At 40.8% G+C, this 21,276-nt stretch overlaps 1 protein-coding gene across 1 annotated transcript in view; it reads left to right on the forward strand.

The window, feature by feature from the left end:
* Pdzrn4 (PDZ domain containing ring finger 4) overlaps positions 1–21,276 on the forward strand; it is a 356,285-nt gene that overhangs the window by 241,983 nt on the left and 93,026 nt on the right.

The following is a 21,276-nucleotide window of genomic DNA, read 5'->3' on the forward strand; positions in this document are numbered from 1 at the left end:
ACTGATGCAGTGCTTTGAATGAAAATGGCCCCATAGGCTCATATAATTGAATACTTGGTCCCCAACCGGTGGAACTGCTTTGAAGAATAGGACATTCAGCCTTGTTGGAATATGTGTGTCGCCAGAAGCCGACTCAAAAACCGTTGTAGACTCACAGTGATCTCTGTGCCTTGTGGTTGTGAATCAAGATGCACATTCTTACCTTTTCCTTGATTTTGCTAGGATGGACTCAAGCCCTCTGAAATCAAAAACCAAATTAAACATTTTCTTGGTCATGGTGCTTTATCACGGTAACAGAAAAGTAACTAAGACAGTTGCAAATTCTATTGAAAAATTCTATTGCAATAGAAAATTCAGGACACGCACTCCACACAGTGTTAGGTTTATTGTCAACCCAACTGTTTTCAAGTCCCATGGCATGTAGATATTCACAGACTAACACAAAAATTCTTAACTTTTAATAGTGCCTTTAATAATGATGCTGTTGCAAAGAAATGGATTAAACTAGGTTGTTTGCATGTATTCTAGGGACAGTCTTGTGTTTATTGGGGTTGTTTCATGATTTGTGTCAATATCACATGTGAAATACAAATTGTTCATACAGTTAACCACTGAGGTTATATCAGAGGAAATAACAGAGAAGGAAGGAGAGAGTTTGAACAAACTAGAATGAAAATGTTAAAAAAAAAATGAACCAGCACAAAAAAATATAGGAGAAAGTGTTACTGAAAAATTGTGTTCCTTAGAAAAGCAGGTAGGGATAAAAGCCCAAGTTCATAGAGCTGCCTAGCAGTCATGTGGTCACTGTGTATCATAGAGCCCCTTAGAGGGAGAACGGTCACAGTGAGTTCATAAAGCCATTTAGTGGGAGCTTGGTCACTGTGAGGTCATAACTCAGCACAGTGCGTTCATTGTGAGTTCACAGAGCTGCCCAGAAAGCATGTGACCACTGTGGTGAGCAAGTATTCAAAACTCCTCGTGTTTGAACACTCACATAGTCTGTAGACCCTGCCCTGGCTTTCCACAAAGACATCCACAATGCTTCTACTCTAGAACTTTGCAGTGACTTGCGATTCACTCCTTGGCCTGTCCAGATGGACACAGGGTCATCCCATTTTCTCCTAATAAAATCATTGCTTACATTGACTTAATTACATCTTTACTTACTGAGTACCAAGAGAAAAGGGTGACCCCCTCGCCTCTTAAGCCCTTTCACAATCACTGTTTGTCATAGCAGTTGACACATAATGATGTTCCAAGGAAATTAAGAGGAATTGAACGTACGTTCTCTTTACAGGTTTTCTCACTCACTTGTGAAGGCCATGAGGTCAGGGATTTAGTCTGATTCACCTTAGTATGTAAAATAATACCTGGCACACAGCTGGGAATGCCTGAATGAAAACTGAGTGGGTTGGGGGGTGGTGGTGGCTAATTTTAGGCTCAGGAAAATTATTTTCTCATTTTCCATTTTAATTAGTATTTTAGGTGTTCTGACAGGAGCATAATATTGTACAAGAGAAAGGTCTTGGTGTCTAATTATGTTTTAAATTATAACAGTTTTAATAACATCATTTGCCTTCTATTCTTTTGTAACCAACTCTAAAATAGTCTAGGACTGAAACTAGGAGGGAAATCCAGCCTTGTATTTTAAAATGCTTAATGTGTGTAGACTCTAAAAATAAAATTGACAAATAGAATTTCAAAAATTAGGTATTATGCAAAATACATATTTGCATGTTTGACAATATATTTACATATTTAACTCATAAGACTCATCTCTTGATAGTTGGATTATCCAAAGCCTTTATGCTTAGCAATTAAAACTGTGGAAACAGATCATCACACAAGGCTCAGCTTGTGTTGTGTTCCCATTTCCTCACTGAACAAATCCTTTTAACAAGGTGAGACAGGAAGTGAGGGTGTCCTCAACCGATAGTTTGAAAGCAGTTCTCATTGGGTAAACATAGTAACCGACTTCTGTGGCCTTTTATGCAACAGGTGTGCATGCATTCTTTTTAAATCTAGAAAGAAATTCATTATGCATGAGTAAAGAATGAGTCTGATGGTGTTCGTTTGTTTGTTTGTTTTTACACCAACATCCAATTAGAACCTGTAAGCGCTTCAGCTGCTCCTAAACTGAAACCCTATTTCCAAGGTGTTAGTGTCAGCCAGTCAAGGTTCACAGCCTAATTATCTTTTAAAGCACACCCTTTCTCTTTCAGAATCCTTTCCTTAGAACTTTATCTAGTCATCTGAGTTAGCAACACAGTAAGGTGCTCACCAGCTAATCTGCACAGAGCAAGGTACATCTGGATGAGAGTGTGGAACCTCAAACACTTCCTCAGACAGTTCCTAAGCGGATACTCATTAGAGGGCTTGTTATAGCTGTGCCCAGGCTTCTCTATGTAAGGATGGTGTGGAAAAATAAGAGTATCTAGTGATAATTTTAAGGATTGAATTAAAATAGAAAATAACAGCTGTACGGGAAAGTAATTGGCACATTGTTTATTTGAATAACATAGTAGTGGTGACCTAGCGTTCAGGGATCTCTGTTTTCCCATATAGCACCACCATCATATCATGATATTAATGTGTTTATTGGCAACTCAGGACATCTCAAGTCCAGTGACCAATAGACATCCCTTGTGAAGAAACCAACATACACTCAGCCTTTCCTGACTGGTGCGAAAGAAACTATTAAGTAATGTTTGTTATCTTATTCAAATGTGTTCCAAGATAGTCTCCCATATAATGTGATTGTACCCAGTTCTAAAGTAAGGCATATTTTACATGGACTAGAGTAAACTTTTGCGTTTCAATTTCTGTCTTAGGAATGATTTTCATTCCAAATTAGGTTGATGTTAAACCCAGCATTTTTCAATCAAAATGAAACAAAAAAGTTGATTAACAGGAGACTGGGTGTAGTGGTTCTAGGCTGGGCATAGTCTTGCCTTGCTGTCTGATTATATCTGGAGACATGTGGTCACCATTTGTGGGATAGGCCATCTGCTCCTTAAATTTAGTGAGTGGAATTGCTATTACATGCCCATAGTACATAGCACTGTTCCTCATTTTAAAATAATAATAATAATAATAATAATAATCATTTTAAAATAATAATAATAATAATAAGACTATCTAGCAAAAAATGCTGCTGATGCAAATCAGCCAGTGACCTCACCACCATATCTGGGGCCTTATGACCTCACCACCATCCCTGGGCCCTGAGCAATGTGTTCAGCGCTCGATATACACACCGAGAGGAGCCCACCATTCTCCAAACTACATTTATCATTTTGTTTTCAAAGTTCAGACGTCATCCATCTTGAATAATTTTCTGAGATTTCCAGTTCTCTGTTTCAATCTAGGACTCTTAGCTTGTTATTTGATGAGTATAAAAGGACATTGGTGAAGATTTGATTGGCATCATCAATTGCCCTTTGTTCTCTGCACCTTTAATACTTCAGAACTGAGCATTTCACAGGGGGCAATTGTTCTGTGCTCTGGCTTCTAGCTGACTCAGGCAAACTTATCAAAGCTTGAAAGTCAGTAAGAGTTTCTATCCCACCACCATTGATTTTGGCAATAAGCATTTTCCCCCTCAGAATATAATATCTAAATTTAAATTAATAATCATTTTGTATATATTGTACAATGATTAATTAACTAATCCCGGTAATACTTGGAGGACACAGGAGAGATGTTTCCTAGTGCATAAGCAGAAGGCTGGGAGCCAGCCAGGCCTTTTAATCCCAGCTTTATCACTTGTAGTATGACCTTGGTAAAAAATCGATTAAACCAATATTTATCTCTTATTGAAGATGTGGATAATACTTAAATCTCCTGTGAGCAGTGAGATAAAGGCCGATGAACTAATTAATTTACAAATTGTGGGATAGATTGTGAGTATGAAGCATGAATTCCCCTCATCTGTAATGACTTCACATAAATTTGATTCATTGTGGACTGGGGGTTCCAGAATAAGAAATCCAAATTTAACTCTGGAGAAAATTGTGGGGCCAAACTGAAGACCCCAAGTCCTTAGACCACAAAGTCGATGCTCTTCTTAGAGAGACGTAGATGTGATTTACATTTGTACGATCAAAACGTAGAAAGCCAGCAAGCTTTCTCCACATGTGTAAACTTTCCATAGTTGTAGTTCACAGATACACTGACAATCATCAAATAGAATCATGATGATCACAGAGTTGAAAATAGCTCCCATAGTTTACTAGTTTATAATGCTTTGGCTTACATATTGTTTATTCTTTATATGTGACTTCTATATTTTTATTTTATAAATGTTAATATAAAGGTTAAATGTTAGATAAATGATGGATAGATAAGATGATAGATAAATAGATAGATAGATAGATACATAGATAGATAGATACATAGATACATAGATAGATACATAGATACATAGATAGATACATAGATAGATACATAGATAGATAGAAGATGGATAGAGATGATAGTGGATAGATAGACAGATGATAGATAGACAGATAGATGATGGATAGATAGATGATGGATAGAGATGATGGATGGATAGATAGATAGACGGACAGAAAGACAGATATATAGGAAAAGTAACCAATATGAGACAGAGTAGGAATTCAGGAAATTTTAAATTTAGGTGTATTTCCTATTACCCCGCCCAAGCACCATCTCATGAGCTCACCAGTGTGCAGACTCTCCCTTCTTCAGCATTGTCACACCACTAGGATTCTGAACTTCTGCCATATAAAGCTTCACATGGTTCAAGATACTTTTACCACGTACATAGTGGTGGCATCTCACCTCTCCTAACCCATCTTCTCAATGCCAGCAGTAGACCTCAGGCTCCAGCCTCAATTCTCAGAGGAATCATGCCAGAGTTTGAAAAGAACCAGACAGAACCAGACAGAATAGGATTCTGCCTTCCCAGTGACAAGCCATGGTTCAGAGACTGTATGGGCACTGCCTGGTCCTTTAACATGTCCCTATATAGTGTCACCACACATACCAGCTCTCTATTCTAACTTCTCTCTCTCTCTCTTTCTCTCTCTCTCTCTCTCTCTCTCTCTCTCTCTCTCTCTCACACACACACACACACACACACACAGACAGACACACACATAAAATTAAAAAAGAAAAGGCTACCTTGTGTTTTAATTACTACTAATACCTTTTGTTCTCTCTGGAAATTGCACGCTAAGGTCTAGAAATGTAAGCACCCAACACATCAACCTGTGTTTCATAAGAGAAATGTTTGACTATGTAATGTCAGTAGAGGCCTTTGAGAATCCCATAAAACTTTCTTTCTATGTTTTGTTCTATTCTTTGGTTTCTAGACCTTCATAATGCCCACCAGCATAGGCTGAATAAAATATTTTCACTTGATATAATTTTAATGACCTGATTCATATCTATTGCTTTCATACATATTCATATGAAGACCACATAACCCCCAGAAAAAATGGAACTTATGCTGTGAATTGATTAGCGTATTAAGCAATCATATCAGATGCATACAAAGTAATATGTACTCCATTATCTGAAATGACATTTTAGGCTAAAGCTTTATTTATTCAACAACCTGTATCATACATAACAGTCTCAAAAATATTAAAGATAACTTGCTAGTTAAGGTTCACATAATGAAATACTTGTGCAAGAAGGGGAAACTTACAACCTAAAAGTAATTCATTAGATTCCCTCTTTTCTATGAAAAGTCCTAGAATTTAAACCCTGCTTTCAGGACCATGCAGAAAAGGAAGCCTTAATTCATCTGAAACATGTTGCTACTTAGGGAGGCCAAGATCATATAAGCATGTGACTACTTCCCAATACATAGTCTCTCTCACAAAGCTTAATCAAAGCCTCCGAAGAGCAAGCATGCACTGTGCTATGCATGAATTCTTGAAAATCAGAGGTGTGTGTGTGTGTGTGTGTGTGTGTGTGTGTGTGTACAAGTGAGCATGTGTGTGAGTCTGTGGGGTGGACATGCATGTATATGTGTACATGCATGTATGTACATGTGCCCTGGTGTGTATACATAGATGGGGTGGGCATGTGCATGTACGTATATGTATGTGCATGTGTGTGTGTGTGTGTGTGAACATGCATGTATGTGAGTGAGGATGAGCATGTGCATGTACACATGTGTATGTGCATGTATATATGTATGCACATGCATGTATGTGGGTGGAGTGGACATGTGCATCTATGTAAGTGTGTGTAGACAAATCTGTGTGTGCATGTACATTGAGTTTATCCCTCAAGCAAAAGCTATTTTGCTTCAAGGAAGTGAACAGTTTTCAGCCTGTGATTTCAAGTTGCAGGTAGTGGAAATCCCTGAGCCTCACTCTATTCTTTAAAGGGGAAGTTGAGAAAGGAGCTGTTTAATGCTAAGTCTAACCAGGCCCTCAATCTTTTCAAGATAGGACTACTTAAAGCTCTTTAAAGTATGAGATTCCTGCCGCCACCCTCACCACAAAAGGGATCAGAATTCACCCGGCTTCCTATCTGCCAGCTCCTTTGGATTGTTCTTTTACCTTTGAAATGTCCGAGTCATTCTGGGCTAGCTCCTTAGAAGCTGCCACTGTGAGATGACATTTAAAGCGAGTGAAGGAGATAGAGATAGCACTCTCTGTAAACAAACAGAGCCAGTCATGCCTAGAACAGGCTGGGGGATGCTGTGCTCTGTCTCGCTCTTCTGTGCGTGAGGCAACCCACAAATCATAAATTCTGTTGCAGAGAACCACAATATTTACTACCAGAGGAAAATAGATTATTAATTACAGCCAAAGGCTGCTTTGATTAAATATACAATTAATTAGCTATGCTAAGCCCATCCATCCCAGAGCTCCTAATATTTTCAGCCGGATGATTCTTCTAGTACTTTTAATTAAAATTGTTCTAAAAAGCCACAAGTTAGCTGCATGTGCACTTAAACTGAAGTTCTCTCGGCAGTGTTTCACTGCTTTTCGTATGCCACATAATTAATCTTTAGTGATTAAATGTACATAAAATCATCAGAGATGCAAAGCAATTTGTGCAGACATGGAACAATGGAGAGCTTTTACTGGGCCTTTGCAAGATGGTTTTATCTGCTGAAAATTATTTCAAAAGCCTAAAGATGGTAATTGTTTGAAAGAAGTAAATTTACACATTTTACCCTTTTCCACATTCTTCCGAATACAGCGAAATAAAATAAACAGTTTTAGTACTGAGATACTGTGTGGCAATTTGGGAACATGATGACTCTATTTGCCAGTACATCCATTGTTTTGCCTTGTTTGGTTTACTTCTTAAGACTTCCATAGAGCCTATTACAACACTCTCTTCAGGAAAGACACAGTGTGCATAAAAATCCCATAAGGATTCTCCTTCTATTGGATACTACATGGACACAAAGTAGCCGGGAGAGGAAACCTTGTGTTCACAAAGTGCTGCCCCCAGGACCATTTGTTGCATAACTGTTCCTGTGCAGCCGGGAAAGACCCAGAGCATTGGGTGAGTTCAGATCTGCATACAGCCCAGCTGCTGTCTCATGGACAGTCTTCCTGTTCTCAGGCCTCACTGACTGTCTACTCCAGAGAAAGCATGGGGACCCAGGTAGTATTTTCTTGAGCACTTTGTCCCATCTCCGAGGCTGTCCCAGTTAACAATGTCATGCCACATATGTTCTAAGATATGTGTCTGTGTGCTTTAATGTGTGTGTGTGTGTGTGTGTGTGTGTGTGTGTGTATGTGTATGTGTGTGTGTGTGTTATGAGCACATGTGTCCAGTGTTCACAAAGCCCAGGAAAGGCCAGAGTTCTTGAACTAGCCTTATAGAAAGTTAAGAGCCACCCAGTATGGGTGCTGGGAATCGAACTCAGGTCCTCTGAAAGAGAAGCAAACATTTTAAACTGCAGAGACATCTCTCCAGACCCTCCATCTTTCGGTAATATAAACTATTTCTTTTCCACACCTATGAGTTTGAGGAAGTTGGGAGGAGGATGCTGTGAGGGTCTGACCTGTGTCTGTCAATGCTTAGGAACTCCCCTCTGGGGAGCCTTTCCATCATGGCTTTCAGCACAGACTGAGCTCTACCAAGTAGCAGAATATATTCACGTGGTAGAATGGATGGTTGGAGATGCTTTAAACGTTCTGCCTCTCCTAGGATCATGGCAATTTGTTCAGATTTTGGCCTGTCCTTTCAAATTAGTGTAAAATCCCTTTCCTCCTGTAGACTCTAGGCTCGAGATTCCCCTGGTGAGCAGAACATACTAAGCCCTTTCTAGTGTTATATCTCTTGTTCTAAAGCTCTTGCATATCCCATAGGGTACAGTTTATATCCCACATGATATATATTATATTATTTTGGAAGAGGTTCTTAGAAAGCACTAAGTTAGGAGAGATAGGTAGGTGGATGGATGCATAGATAGATAGATAGATACATAGATTTATAGTGAGGCAATTTTCTACTTAGCCAGGTGGATAATCTTCAAATGAGCTTAGTTTTAGACTACTAGAGGTATTTTCCAGAAGTATGTATTTTCTAAAACAAACCACTAAAGTTGAAGCTTACAAAAGATGCACTTCTACAGAATGAATGGATGATTTTAGGCTCAATCTTTAACTTCTATCGCTCACATTCCTGCTCCATGTAGACTTAATTGGTCAGAGTACAAATCTCAGGAAGGTTGCCTGGAAACGCTGCTGGTATGGTATGACCCGTAAGAAGGAGATGAACGGGAGCAGGACCTGGGTACCGTTCCACAGCCCCTCCCACTTGGACTTTGCTCTGTTCCCCATCCTCAGCCCAATTTCCCGCTAATTTCTCTGTCTCCCTATTTCTTTCCAAGCAATTTCTCTGCTTCCATTCAGCTTCTTCTCACCACAGCTTTCAGGGTTATTCCCCCAAACCTAAAAGAGACCATGAGCCTTTCAGAGGAAAGTTGCTAAAATCGAATCCCTCAACATAAGCCATGAAGACAATGGGATCCTTGTAAGTCTCCTCTCCTGTGTTCACTGTATCCAAACCATCCACACAGTCACAGGGGTCTCATACAAGTCCTCAGAGGACTTTCCCCTCCACACCTTTAGACTCAGATTCCTTTCCTTTATCAATGAAGTCTATACATCTCTTTACTGTTCAGGACCCACCTCCCCAGTCATAGGAATGGAGTGACCCCACAGCATAGCCAGCCATCTCCTTAACTCATCTCAAAACTCATGAATTTCTTGAAATGTAATGCTTGAGATTCAAAGATAAGCCATAAGCTAGGCATGACTTAGACAGAATATATCTACATAAATAGCATGCTTTGCTTGTGTTTCTCCCCTCCCATTATCTTCTCCTCTATCCCCACAACCCTCTTTTCTTCACAGCAAGTCTGCTTCCAACTTTCAAGTCTTTTTCCCCTTTGATGGGCCAATGCCTTTCATTAGGGTTGCCTACATGAACCAGGGGAAAGGGTCTTAAATAAGGAAAGCTTACCAGTGACCTTTAAGGGATATAAGTCACTTTCTCTCAGCAACTACCTACCACCTGTAGCTCCCCAGAGAGCGGGGAAACCACATGAACCCTCCCTCATCATTGTAGCATGGTCATGGTCACAGTCTTGTGCAGGTCTTGTCTAGGTAGGCACCATCGCTGTAAGTTGTGAACATAACAATGTTGGATTTTGGTATAATGGTTATTTTTGCTGGTTTTGTTTATTTGTTTGTTTATTTTTACACAACCATTTGTGTTCTCATTACAAAGATCAGAGCAAGACTTTCCCCCAAGGGCCATGAGCACATTTCCTTTTCTTTAGCACAATGAAGAAAATAAATGGCTCTGTCAAAACATTTGACATCCAGCAGCTTTTTTGGGGGGTGGGGGTGGGGAGTTGTTTAATTGCAATAATGTTTTGTTCTCCATGCAAACCTTGAGTTGATTTTCGTACCATTTTTCTTGCTTGTGCCTTCTGCCTTTTCATTCTCAGACCTGTTCCATACCAGGCTATGTCTCCAGCAGAATTTCCCATTAAGTTAGAGATAGTTGGACTGGATATGCCAAAGACCAACAGATAGGTTATTAATGACCACCTGTATGAAGTGCACACTATCTAGGGGAGTGAAAGGTCAGGGCAGTGTGGTTATCCTGCCATTTCATCAGTGAACTCCTCTCCAAGGGCTTTCAGTCATTACTCACTGCTTACAGAGCCACTTGAAATATAAAATGTCTCTTTGTAGGAACGAGAGAACTGCCACAATTAGCCAGGAGGCAGCCATTTATCTTTTTAAACAGCTTAGCTTGACGAAGACTAAGATGCTCAGTGATATTCAACAAATGAATTGTTAGGACAGTGATAAAGTTATTGGTGCCAATTCGGGATTTCTGCCTATAGGGATGTGTGTTTGCGCATGTGTGTGAATACCCTTGTGCACACAAGAGGGAAAGTAGCAATTATAGGAGCGAGGATGTATTTCTCAAAAAGTGTACCAAAAGTATGGCTGGAGATGGCTCAGCAGTTAAGAGCACTTGCTACTCTTCCAGAGGACCTGAGATGGGTTCTCAGCATTTCTTTGGTAGCTTTATAACATCTTGTAACTCTAGCTTCAGAGAATGCCATACCTTTCTCTGGCCTCAGAGGGCACCTGAGCATACATTGTGCATATCCTCCCCCCTCTCCCATGCACGCATACCTCCCTCCCCCACAACTACTTTAAATCTTATTTTTAAAAAATGATATGTGAAAACAGAAACAAACTTGTCAGGGCACTTCGCCAGCCAATTCCTTATAATTATTTGGGAAATCTAAATGATTACAACATAAATCCATTTTTTAATTAACGACAAAGCAATATTTTTGGAACAGTTTAATCTGACATAATCTTTGCTCATCAAAATGTTTCAGGAGGGCAGTTAATTCAGAGACTCATGATTGGTCAATGTGCAATGAATAGGTGGCTGTTCTGTGCTTGGCTGAATGGCCCATGCTATAGTGAATGGCCCCACAACCAGGCACATATAGCGGCACTAATGGAACTCAGGATATTGTTTCTAAATGGGACATCTACATAATACCCTCACTCTCAGAGGCATCAGGCATATGAAGAAGTAGGGAAACAGAAAAATTGGACAAACCATTGGTTGGGACAGACTGCTGCAAATTAATGCACTCATGGACTTACAGCACCTGTGGCTAGCTACACAAAAGCAGTATAAAACCAAGTTAGTCAGTACCAGTTAGTCAGTACCAGGACAGCCATAGGAGGGGTGTGTGAGGTCTCACCCCAACCTGAGGTGCTATGGCAGTCAACAGATGTTAAGGGAAGGGGAGTCAAGTTTTCTTCAAGAGTCTTGTTTTGTTTTGCTTATTTATTTATTTATTTATTTATTTATTTATTTATTTATTTATTTATAGACAGGGTTTTGTAGCCCTGGCTGTCCTAGAACTCATTCTGTAGACCAGGCTGGCCTTGAACTCNGAAATCCGCCTGCCTCTGCCTCCCTAGTGCTGGGATTAAAGGCATGTGCCACCACGCCTGGCTTTTCAAGACAGGGATTCTTTGTGTAGCCTTGACTGTCCTGGCACTAGCTCTGTAGACCAGGCTGGCCTCTCAAGTACTGGGATTAAAGGCATGCACCTCCATAACCAACAGCAGCAGTGTTATGCATCATTGGTTTCCCATGCTCTAGGGGATAGCCCCACAGCCCCATGCACATAGGGGCTGCCCTGATTGAACTCAGTAATATTGTCTCTAAAAAAAATGGGATGAAGTTGGGGGAGGAAGTGGGGGTGAACATGATCTAAATATATTCTACATGATCTAAATATATTGTATACATGTATGACATTTTTTAAAAGTTCCAGGAAGTGCACAAAGAATTATGAAATATTTTTGACATTAGTTAACATTGGCCTTAGCTCCCCCATCCGGTCATAAAGGTGGAATCCCGGTAGCAAACAAATGTGACCTGCCTCTTAATGGGAGGGACTGAGGAGGCGGCAAGGTGAGTCCTGAGGTGTTTCTGCATAGAATCCACAATCTGAGTCAAGTAAATGGAAACACCAGACCAAACCAAATGGAGGGGGGTGGGTTCTACAAAATAACTAGGCATCAACTCCAGGAGAACTTCAAAACTGCTGTATAATCTCAATAAAACATACATGTTAGCTTCCCTTCAAATTACAACTTTAGTAGTTGCATTTTCGCTGCAAGTAATTGTAACAGTGGGAGTTACATCACACAAATACACGTTTCAGTTTTCTCTGTCTCTCTTGGTTGTTACTGCTTAAATTGTTAAATTGTGACTCTTTCAAATTTTTTGTTTTTGGTTATTGTTGTTGTTGTTGTTGTTTTCAGACAACAACATTGTATTAAACAGGTGGGATCCAAACAATCCTTTTGCAGCAGATTCTCGAGTGCTAACACTGAAAGTTGGGCCACTATGGCCAGGACTACTTACATTGCTCCGGGTTTTGTATGAACTACAAGGCACAAAAAATAAGTGGAGTACGATTTAATGATAGGGAAAAGATGAAGAGATATTGGCAAATTTGAGAGAAAAAAATAACCCAGGGAAGAGAAATAGAGGGAAGTCTTTATCTGCTTAATTTGATGTTTAATTGATAAAGGATACTGGCACATATTGATGAGTTACAATGTGGTCCTTTAGTATGCACTGCACTGTGGACAAAAAAAAAAAAATGATTGAAGCTAGTTAGCATATCAGTTGTCGGATACATTTGGTTTTGTGTAGTGAGTTCTTTCAGTATCTACTTATAACTACCTTGAAATGTATAATCAGTTTCGATCAAGTGTGCCCCAAATTGTTGGATAGACTTGGAGAAGGTGACAGGAATGGTGATCTGCTCAGACCTGTTGACCTGGAAGGTAAGCCCAGGGTGTGAGCACATGTAGCAAATGCTGGAAAACTGAAAGCCTCCCAGGTAGAAGAATGTCTCATTATTACTGGTGAGCAAGCCACATACAGGAAGTGGGAAGCTTGGGTCAGAGGCCATGTATAGCACCCAGAATGTGTTAAATCCCAAATGTGGCTGTGTGGAGCTGTGGCAACAGAATAGGAAAAGGACAGAAGAAAGTATGCAAACATATGACAAAGACAAGACAGCAGAGGAAAAGCAGTCTTAAAGGTGAGGCCCCATGAGGTTTTATGACCATGCTTATAAATTGATTCAAAACGATCTGAAAAAGGTCACGATGGACTCCTTACATCTGAGAATGAACGAAGGAGTGAGCATAGCTTATAAGTGAGGAGTTCTGTCAGAGTGAACTGTGCGTAGATCAAGGAGCAGCAGGCTAGACCATTGTGGTGATATTGTGACCCCAGGTACCACAATAGCTCCCTGGGATTGTCTGTTTGGGTTGTTTTGAGAGTGGGTCTTACTAAGTAGCCTGGGCTGACCTAGAACCTGCCACCTCCCTGCATCCTGATTCATATAAATCTTTCTGAATGCAGGGAGTCTTCAATAAGACTAGGTATATAATTTATTTAACTTATTCAATTCTGTAGGGTTATGGGTGTATAATACCCCTGTCTCAGTCAGTGTTCTGTTGCTGAGGAGAGACACCATGACCACAGCAACTCTTCCAAAGGAAAGCATGTAACTGGGATGGCTTAAAGTTCAGAGGTTTAGTCCATTATTATCATGGTGGGAAGCATGGTGGCATGCAGGCAGGCATGGTACTGGAAAAGGAGCTAAGAGTTTTATGACAGGAGGAAGAAGAGAGCCCTTGGGCCTAGCTTGGGCTTCTGAAACTTCAAAGCCCCACTCCGAGTGACACACTTTCTCCACAAAGCCACACCTACTCCACTAAGGCCACACCTCCTAATCCCTGTCAAGTAGTGCCACTCTCTAATGACCATGCATTCAAATATATGAGCCACTGGGGGCCATTGGTATCAAACTACTACAGTGTTATACAAGGGACATATCAAGGGAGGATCCCCAAATGTCACAAGTTGTAATTTAAGTACTGATATTTATAAGGATGGCATACAAGTCCAGAGCAGGCAGCACACACGCAGACATACAGGAGGCCAACAACTATTGTGTTGGTAAGGGGTCTGCACCCAACAGACTGTTGCTTTTTTTTTCTGCACAGAAATGCCACAGGTCAGTGGACAGAGCTGGGGGTTCCAATGTCAGGAATCTCCATTGTCTCTGACAATCATGTGCCTGAAACCTGGGGGTTTCGGAGCTCCCTGGCATCTGTGGCACACTCAGACACTAGAGAATGAAGCCACACCTCTCTCATTGTCAAGACAAGACCAAAAATGTTTCAGGCCTACTTCTGGGTAAGCCTGCTCATTTTGTCACACAGATAATGACTACATCACCCTCCAAAAGCTGGACCACTGGACTGTCTCCTCAAGAAGGACACAGGACGCAACCGATGTGGAGGCTAATGCAATGTATGATGTGCTAGTTAAATGGATATTGACTACACTCCTACCCAGCACAGATTGTTTTGCTTACTGATAACAATTTTTTTAAAAAATCAAAGTTAATTTTAGTCAATGTCTTAGTTAGGATTTCCATTGCAGTGAAGAGACACTGTGACCAAGACAACTCTTATAAAGGACAACATTTAATTGAAGCTGGCTTACAGGTTTAGAGGCTCAGTCCGTTATCATCAAGGCGTGAAACATGGGGGTGCCCAGGTGGATGTGGTGCTAGAGAGAGCTGAGAGATCTACATCTTGTTCTGAAGACAAACAGAACGCCGCTCCCAGAGCTAGGAGGAGGATCTCATTGTCCAACCCCACAGTGACATACTTCCTCCAACAAGGCCACACCTACTCCAACAAGGCCACACCTATTCCAACAAGGCCATACCTCCTAATAGTGACACTCCCTGGGCCAAGCCTTTTCAAACCACCACAGTCTATCTCTTATAAGTTTTCTTTATTATGAAGATATATCTGACAAAACATCTTGCTATATATCCAGGGCTGGCTTCAAACTCACAACCCTAACTCAGTCTCTAGAGTGCTGGGTGCAGCTGTAGGTAAGCATGCCCAGCCTTCCTGGATACATTTGTACATTCTGACTTCTGAGTTACTTTCACTAGGCTTTTGGTCACATGCTGTACTCAACTTATATCACAGATGTCCTAATCAACATACCTAAGCTTGGTGGGGGGGGAAGCAGATGCTGAAATTCTTTCAAATCAATTTGAAAATGATGTCACAGGTCTTTTCATGGATACAGATTTAGAGTTATTTTGAGTTATGTCATGCCAACCATTTTAATAGGAATTTAAGTGTCACTTCCTATGTCTGTGGCATGTCCTGTGCCCCGTATTCTTCTGTCTAGTTAGCAAGAAGAGAATTTAATATCAACAAAAGAAAGTACTTGCACTTTGTAGCCTTAGGGAAAAAAATAATGAACTCTACCTATGAGTGACTGTAAAAAGTCCCACAGGTCAACTATCATGACCAAACAAAACACTCTGGCCTTTCATATTTTCAAGTGAAATTGGGTCATAGCTGTTCATAATCTTTGGGAACTTTACTGTATTCTGGGTTTTGTTGTTGTTTGGTTTGGTTGGTTTTTTGTTTGTTTGTTTTCTTTTTGATACAGAGCTTCTCTATGTTGCCTTTGCTGTCCTGGAATTTGTTATGTAGACCAGGGCGGCATCAAATTTACAAAGATCCACCTGTCTCTGCCTTCCAAGTGCTGGTGTCAAACACTGTACTACCATGTCCAGCTTATTAAGCATTCTTAGGCATGGAGGAGTTGAAACTCTTATCAACTCTAGATAGCAATTCTAGAACTGTCCCCTCACCAGAGTAACTTCTCTGTACCCCAAAGTAGGGGCCTGTTGTTTTCCTGATCTTCGGGAGAATTGTGTATATAGTTGGATGTAGAGGAACTATCAGAAAGGGGCAGCTTGTATCCAAGTGGAGGTAACTAGATCTGAGAAGTGTCCTGAATGACCAATTTCTGCAGTGTATCCCTAAGGGTAGCTGATCTCATTAAACAACAGCTTTGTCAAACGTTATCCTAATGTGGTTTACATATGAAAAGCTTCCTTCTTTACTTAAATTCACAGGTTGTTATAGATTAATTAGCCCATCTGCCACAACAAACGAATTCACACATCGTTTGCACTGACTGCTGAAAAGTGAATTCTTTTTTTATCCACTTAAGATTGCTCCACCAATATAATGAAAAAACAATTACTGTTAAAAAAAAAAACATGACTTATTTGTGTTTCAGACATCTACAAAACGTCTACACATTAATTACAAGCCATCACTCAGATATATAATCTTGGAACTATTTCTCAATGTAGAACGGACCGGAGAAGAACGTCATGCAATTAGACATTAGCATCCCATCGTGTGTGCTCACTGGGTAATCAGAATATACACTTGATTCAGTTAAGAACTTTCATTTGCTTCCAGGCCCTTCATTAGTCTGTAAGAGCAGAGCCCCATGCCAGTATCTAGTCTGCCACCATTTAATCTGCATGTACAGCTATCTAGTCTGCCTGAGGATAGCCCCATTCCACTCTTCAGTGTAGATGAAGATAGCCCCATGCCACTGTTTGTTCTGGAACATCTATACTCTGCATCTCTCCTCCTCTTCCTTGCCCTGGCTTATCTGGTACCCTATTTTTGCATAATGCGCCTGCTTCCCCACTTCCCTTAGGCAGATGCAGTACTTCTCAGGTCTCAGTCTTGACCCCTTCCCTCTCTATAATAGCCAGCCTGTTATCCAGTGTCAACTAAGCAGATGTTTGCAGCTGTGCTGTAGTTGGATTGTATTTACTTCATTGAAATTGAACCATAGTAGGCTTAGCACATCCTTACAAAGCTTCCAGTTATTACAGGGACAGGTGTCATTGTCCAGTTTGCTTTGTGGCACTTGACCTCTCACTCAATCCATCTCAAAACTCCTTCAACAGAAGTCTTCTTTCCTTCAGTATGCCTGACTCAAATTGCAACTCCCTCATGAAACTCCCTTGCATGAGGACTTCAAGGTCTAACCTGTGATTTAGCATTTTTCTTAAATAACATATTTCTAATAGTTTTGCTTCCAAGGCTTTCTTCCCGCTTTTGTCTTCCCAAAATCAACTTTCCTATTTTAGCAATGAAACAGTGACCAAGTTTACACTGAGGATGTAGCAGTACACAGAGTTAGGCACCTTTTCTGGAGGGTTTCTCTACCTCCACTCTTGATTAAAAATCAAATAACCACTGTGCATTGTCCATACGAAATCATATTTAAGATTGAACCACAGCAGGATCTAAAAACAAAAGGGAAAGAAGGCAGCACAAGAACTCAAAACCATAAGGAGGGGCTGGAGAGATGGCTCAGTGGTTAAGAGCAGTGACTGCTCTTCTGAAGGTCCTGAGTTCAAATCCCACTAACCACATGGTGGCTCACAACCATCTGTAATGAGATCTGATGCCCTCTTCTGGTGTGAGACACCAAATCTCCTGATGGTTTTAATACTTGGAAAACCCGCTTGCAACTAATTATTTATTGATTTACTGCACATTTTTGTTTACAGAATTAATATTAAATATTTTTCCAATATTCTTCCTCCTGGCCATACCTGTAGATAACTGAGCAAGGTAACCAACAGAGAAGTCCTAATTAATCTATTCTTCCTTCTGTTGTGAAAGCCATCATTTATAAAATGCTGACCTTTTGGAAGGCTAACAATATGTTGATGAACTCCAAATGAAGTAGAAAAGCCGTGTTTAGTATTAGTGGTCCTCACATTTTCTAGGAGATCACGTGGGGCATCGGAGCCTGTAAAGGTCAGAGACTTCCTTACTTTGAGAGATATTAAATGGCTTATGAAAATAGAGGTCACCCGTGTGGTAACTGACAGAAAAGAGTACGGCCCAACAGGGAAGTAAGAGACTTGAGATTACATTGACTGTCCTTTTTAAAGATTATATTTGACTGTCCTTAGAACAAAGAATCAAATTTGCATATAAATGCCATGATTGTGAATGAATAGGTATACAGGTCACAGACTCAACAGCAAGTGATCTTACTGTATAAAGGTTAATATTATTGGTATATACTGAATGTTGCCACAAGAACTCGTGAGCTTTTATTTTTGTAGCTTAAAACACCTTTCAGTAAAATTTCCATTTCTGTAGTTTTTACTATAAAGACTAGAATTGTCAAAATTAATCTTAACACACAGGTGACACAAGAAATGATTATGGAAAGAAGCATTTTTAGTGTAATACTTATTCAGTTTTAGAGAGTTTTATACACGTATGAAGTAGATTTTGACCAATCCACTCCCTCTTGTCATTATCCAACTTCCGTGGAATCTCCATGATGTCTCCTCTCTGCAACCTCCTGTCTTCTTCTGTCTTGGTTTTACCTCTGAGACCATATGCTGTCCATACCCACACATGTGAGGAGAACCCACTGGAGCATCAGAAGCCTACCAGTGACCACATCTCGAAAGAAAACTGACCCACCCTCCCCAACAGCCATGCACAGCTAATAGCGTCTCAGCTAGGGGTGCACCTCCTGAGTCCCTGCTCTGTCCATGCCGGAATTTTGATTGCTTTGATCTTGCAAAGGTTACTGCTGGTGTTAAGCACAACTACTTGAGTTTGTGAATACAGTGGCCATGTCGCATCCGAGAGGACAGCGTTTTGCCTTGTTCCTCCCCTCTTCTGGCTCTTATCTCCTTTATGTCCCTTCTTCTGGGATGTTTCACCAGTCTTGGGATGGGATGTCAGTTTATATATATATATATCTGAGCACTCAGGCATTTATTCTCAGCACTATGAGCAATCTTGTGTCTCTTATCAAGTAGTGCTCAATATAAAAGGAAGTCTCTCTAACCAAGACTGGGAACAGCCCAGTTCTATGGGTACAAACATAAATATTTAGATGGCAGTGTGACAACCAATACTATTTAGCAGAACAACAATATGTTCCTTCCCAGGGCCTATGACCTTCCTATCCATTTATAGACTTGTCTCTTTGCAGATCAAGAGTTTAATGTGTTTTAAATTTGTTAGGTTTTTTTTTTTTCTTTCACAAGTTTCAATTGTGTGGTTCCCAGTCTGCAACCTTACATCACACATCCCATGATCTCTGGAAACTCAATTTTTAAAGTCCTTTTTGTTTTGAAGGTCACTAGAACAAATATGAATCCTGAACCTAAAAATTAGGTTAACACATAGGCAAGACACCCAGCCACCTCAGGAAAAAACTAGATTAATGACATCCTCTGCTTTCTGCTTGCTGACAGACACACTTTCTACACCAATAGATTCTAATGTGTATCTGAGTCAAGCGGGCCACACATTTCCTCTTTCTGTAGATATTGCTTAAAGCTCCTTCAAAAGGACAGGAGTGCCTGCATTTCACCCTGCCACTGCAGGTAGAGGTTGCTTCTGATGGAAGACTCTCCTAGAAGTAGCACAGCAACCCAGTTCCAGGAGAGGGTCAATAGGTAGGAATACACTGGGAGTTCTTTCAGAAGGGAACAGCGTGGAACTTGGCAAGAGAGACTTCAGTAAACTGAAGGATAAAGGATGGCCATGAGTGGGCAGCTCTCACCTCTCTCCAGACCCTTGAAGCTTCTCACCGATCTTTGCTCATCTCCATAATCTGGAACTCCTAAATACTGACCTCACCAAGACACATGGGGAATGTCAAGGTTCATCACAGAACTGGGACTGTACTCTTCCACTCCAGCCTCTGCTTAGGATTCTTATCCATCCTCAGGGAGATAGATTAGTGATGGCCCTAGCCCTGGGGTACAGTCATCCAGAACAAGCTCAAGGAATAAATTACTGTGTCCGTAAATGTCCTGTGTTCCCCTAGCCGATATGCCCAAGTTAAATACCCCAAAGTTGTGTCAATTTTAGGGTCATTTTTCAAGTTTGGTCTACAGACACAGGAATCAGACCGTAAATGTGCAGGTTGGTAAATGTGTGTATACTGCTAAGTACCACCCAGACCTCCGTCTGAGAGTCTCCCTAGTGATTCATCCACTGAACTGAGATGTGTTTTGCTGGTGTGGAAACTTAATTGCTCATTTTTGAGGGCACATTAACTCTTTCAGGGTCCATTGAGAAAATAGGTCATTATGCTTTTCTTTGGATGCCATGACACGTTCATCTCACACCGGATTGTTTATCCTTTGCCCTACACATATTTGGAGCACACACTCTTTCTTTGTCTACCCGGGAAGAGAGAATGTGCTCATTTGAGTGTCAACAGTTATTCCACAACCAATGTGACTTCTTCTCATTTTTGGACACTCGGGGCCTTGTTAAGAGTTTGCCAACTCATGGTAATTGACACTGCTTCACCAGTGGCTTAGATAGATGTCTAGAAATGACACCATTTCCAGGGCATTTGGGAAAGTATTTTGCTACTAACTGCCTCTTCATATCTGCAAGGACCAAGATTAATTAATTCTGGATAATTCTGCACTCTAGAGATACTTATTGAAAGAGCCTCCACTCACTGATTGTGCTATCAAGACATATTTGAGGGCAATAGTTTGACACCATTTGAAAGCAGTTTTAAAAAGAGTTAGGTGCTACAAATCCTGGGGGAGATTGCTGGCCCATAGACAGAAGAATGACTTTCCCTCTTTGTAAATGCAAATGGTTCTGTCACAGCTGGAGGATTACAGTGGAAAGGGGAAAACAATTCGCCCACGTTCTATGTCTGAAGCTACCTTAAAGACTTAGATACTAAAATGGGTAAGGCTCCAGAAGGGTATGGAGTCCTCTTTCAAGGGGATATAGATCAGTATTCATTCTAAGCATAGATGAGTGCTGTGGAATTTGGTCAAAATCCTAGTTCTGACTCAGGACAGAGTCAGGTCCGAGCAAGATTCAGTGACTCAGCAGGATAGCAATCTTGTCGGTGATGTCTATGCTGCTCAATGCTACTGGCTATTTATCACTCTGAGTTGTGATGGTTTTTATATGATGCATGCATTCAATAACATGTTTTTTTAATTATACATATATCTTTCTAAATTTAATTTTATTTGTAATTCATTTTTTTACATTCCATATTCCATTCCCCACCCCTCCCCATCCACTCTCCAACTGCTCCACATCCCACACCTCCTTCCCACCTCACCCCATCTCCACATGGATGCCCCCACCCCCCACCCCACCTGACCTCTAAACTCCCTGGGGCCTCCAGTCTCTTGAGGGTTAGGTGCTTCATCTCTGAATGAACACAGACCTGGAAGTCCTCTACTGTATGTGTGCTGGGGGCTTCATATCAGCTGGTGTATGCTGTCTGCTTGGTGGTCCAGTGTTT

This window comes from Mus caroli, chromosome 15 (assembly GCF_900094665.2).
Source record: "Mus caroli chromosome 15, CAROLI_EIJ_v1.1, whole genome shotgun sequence".
NCBI classification, from domain to species: Eukaryota; Metazoa; Chordata; class Mammalia; order Rodentia; family Muridae; genus Mus; species Mus caroli.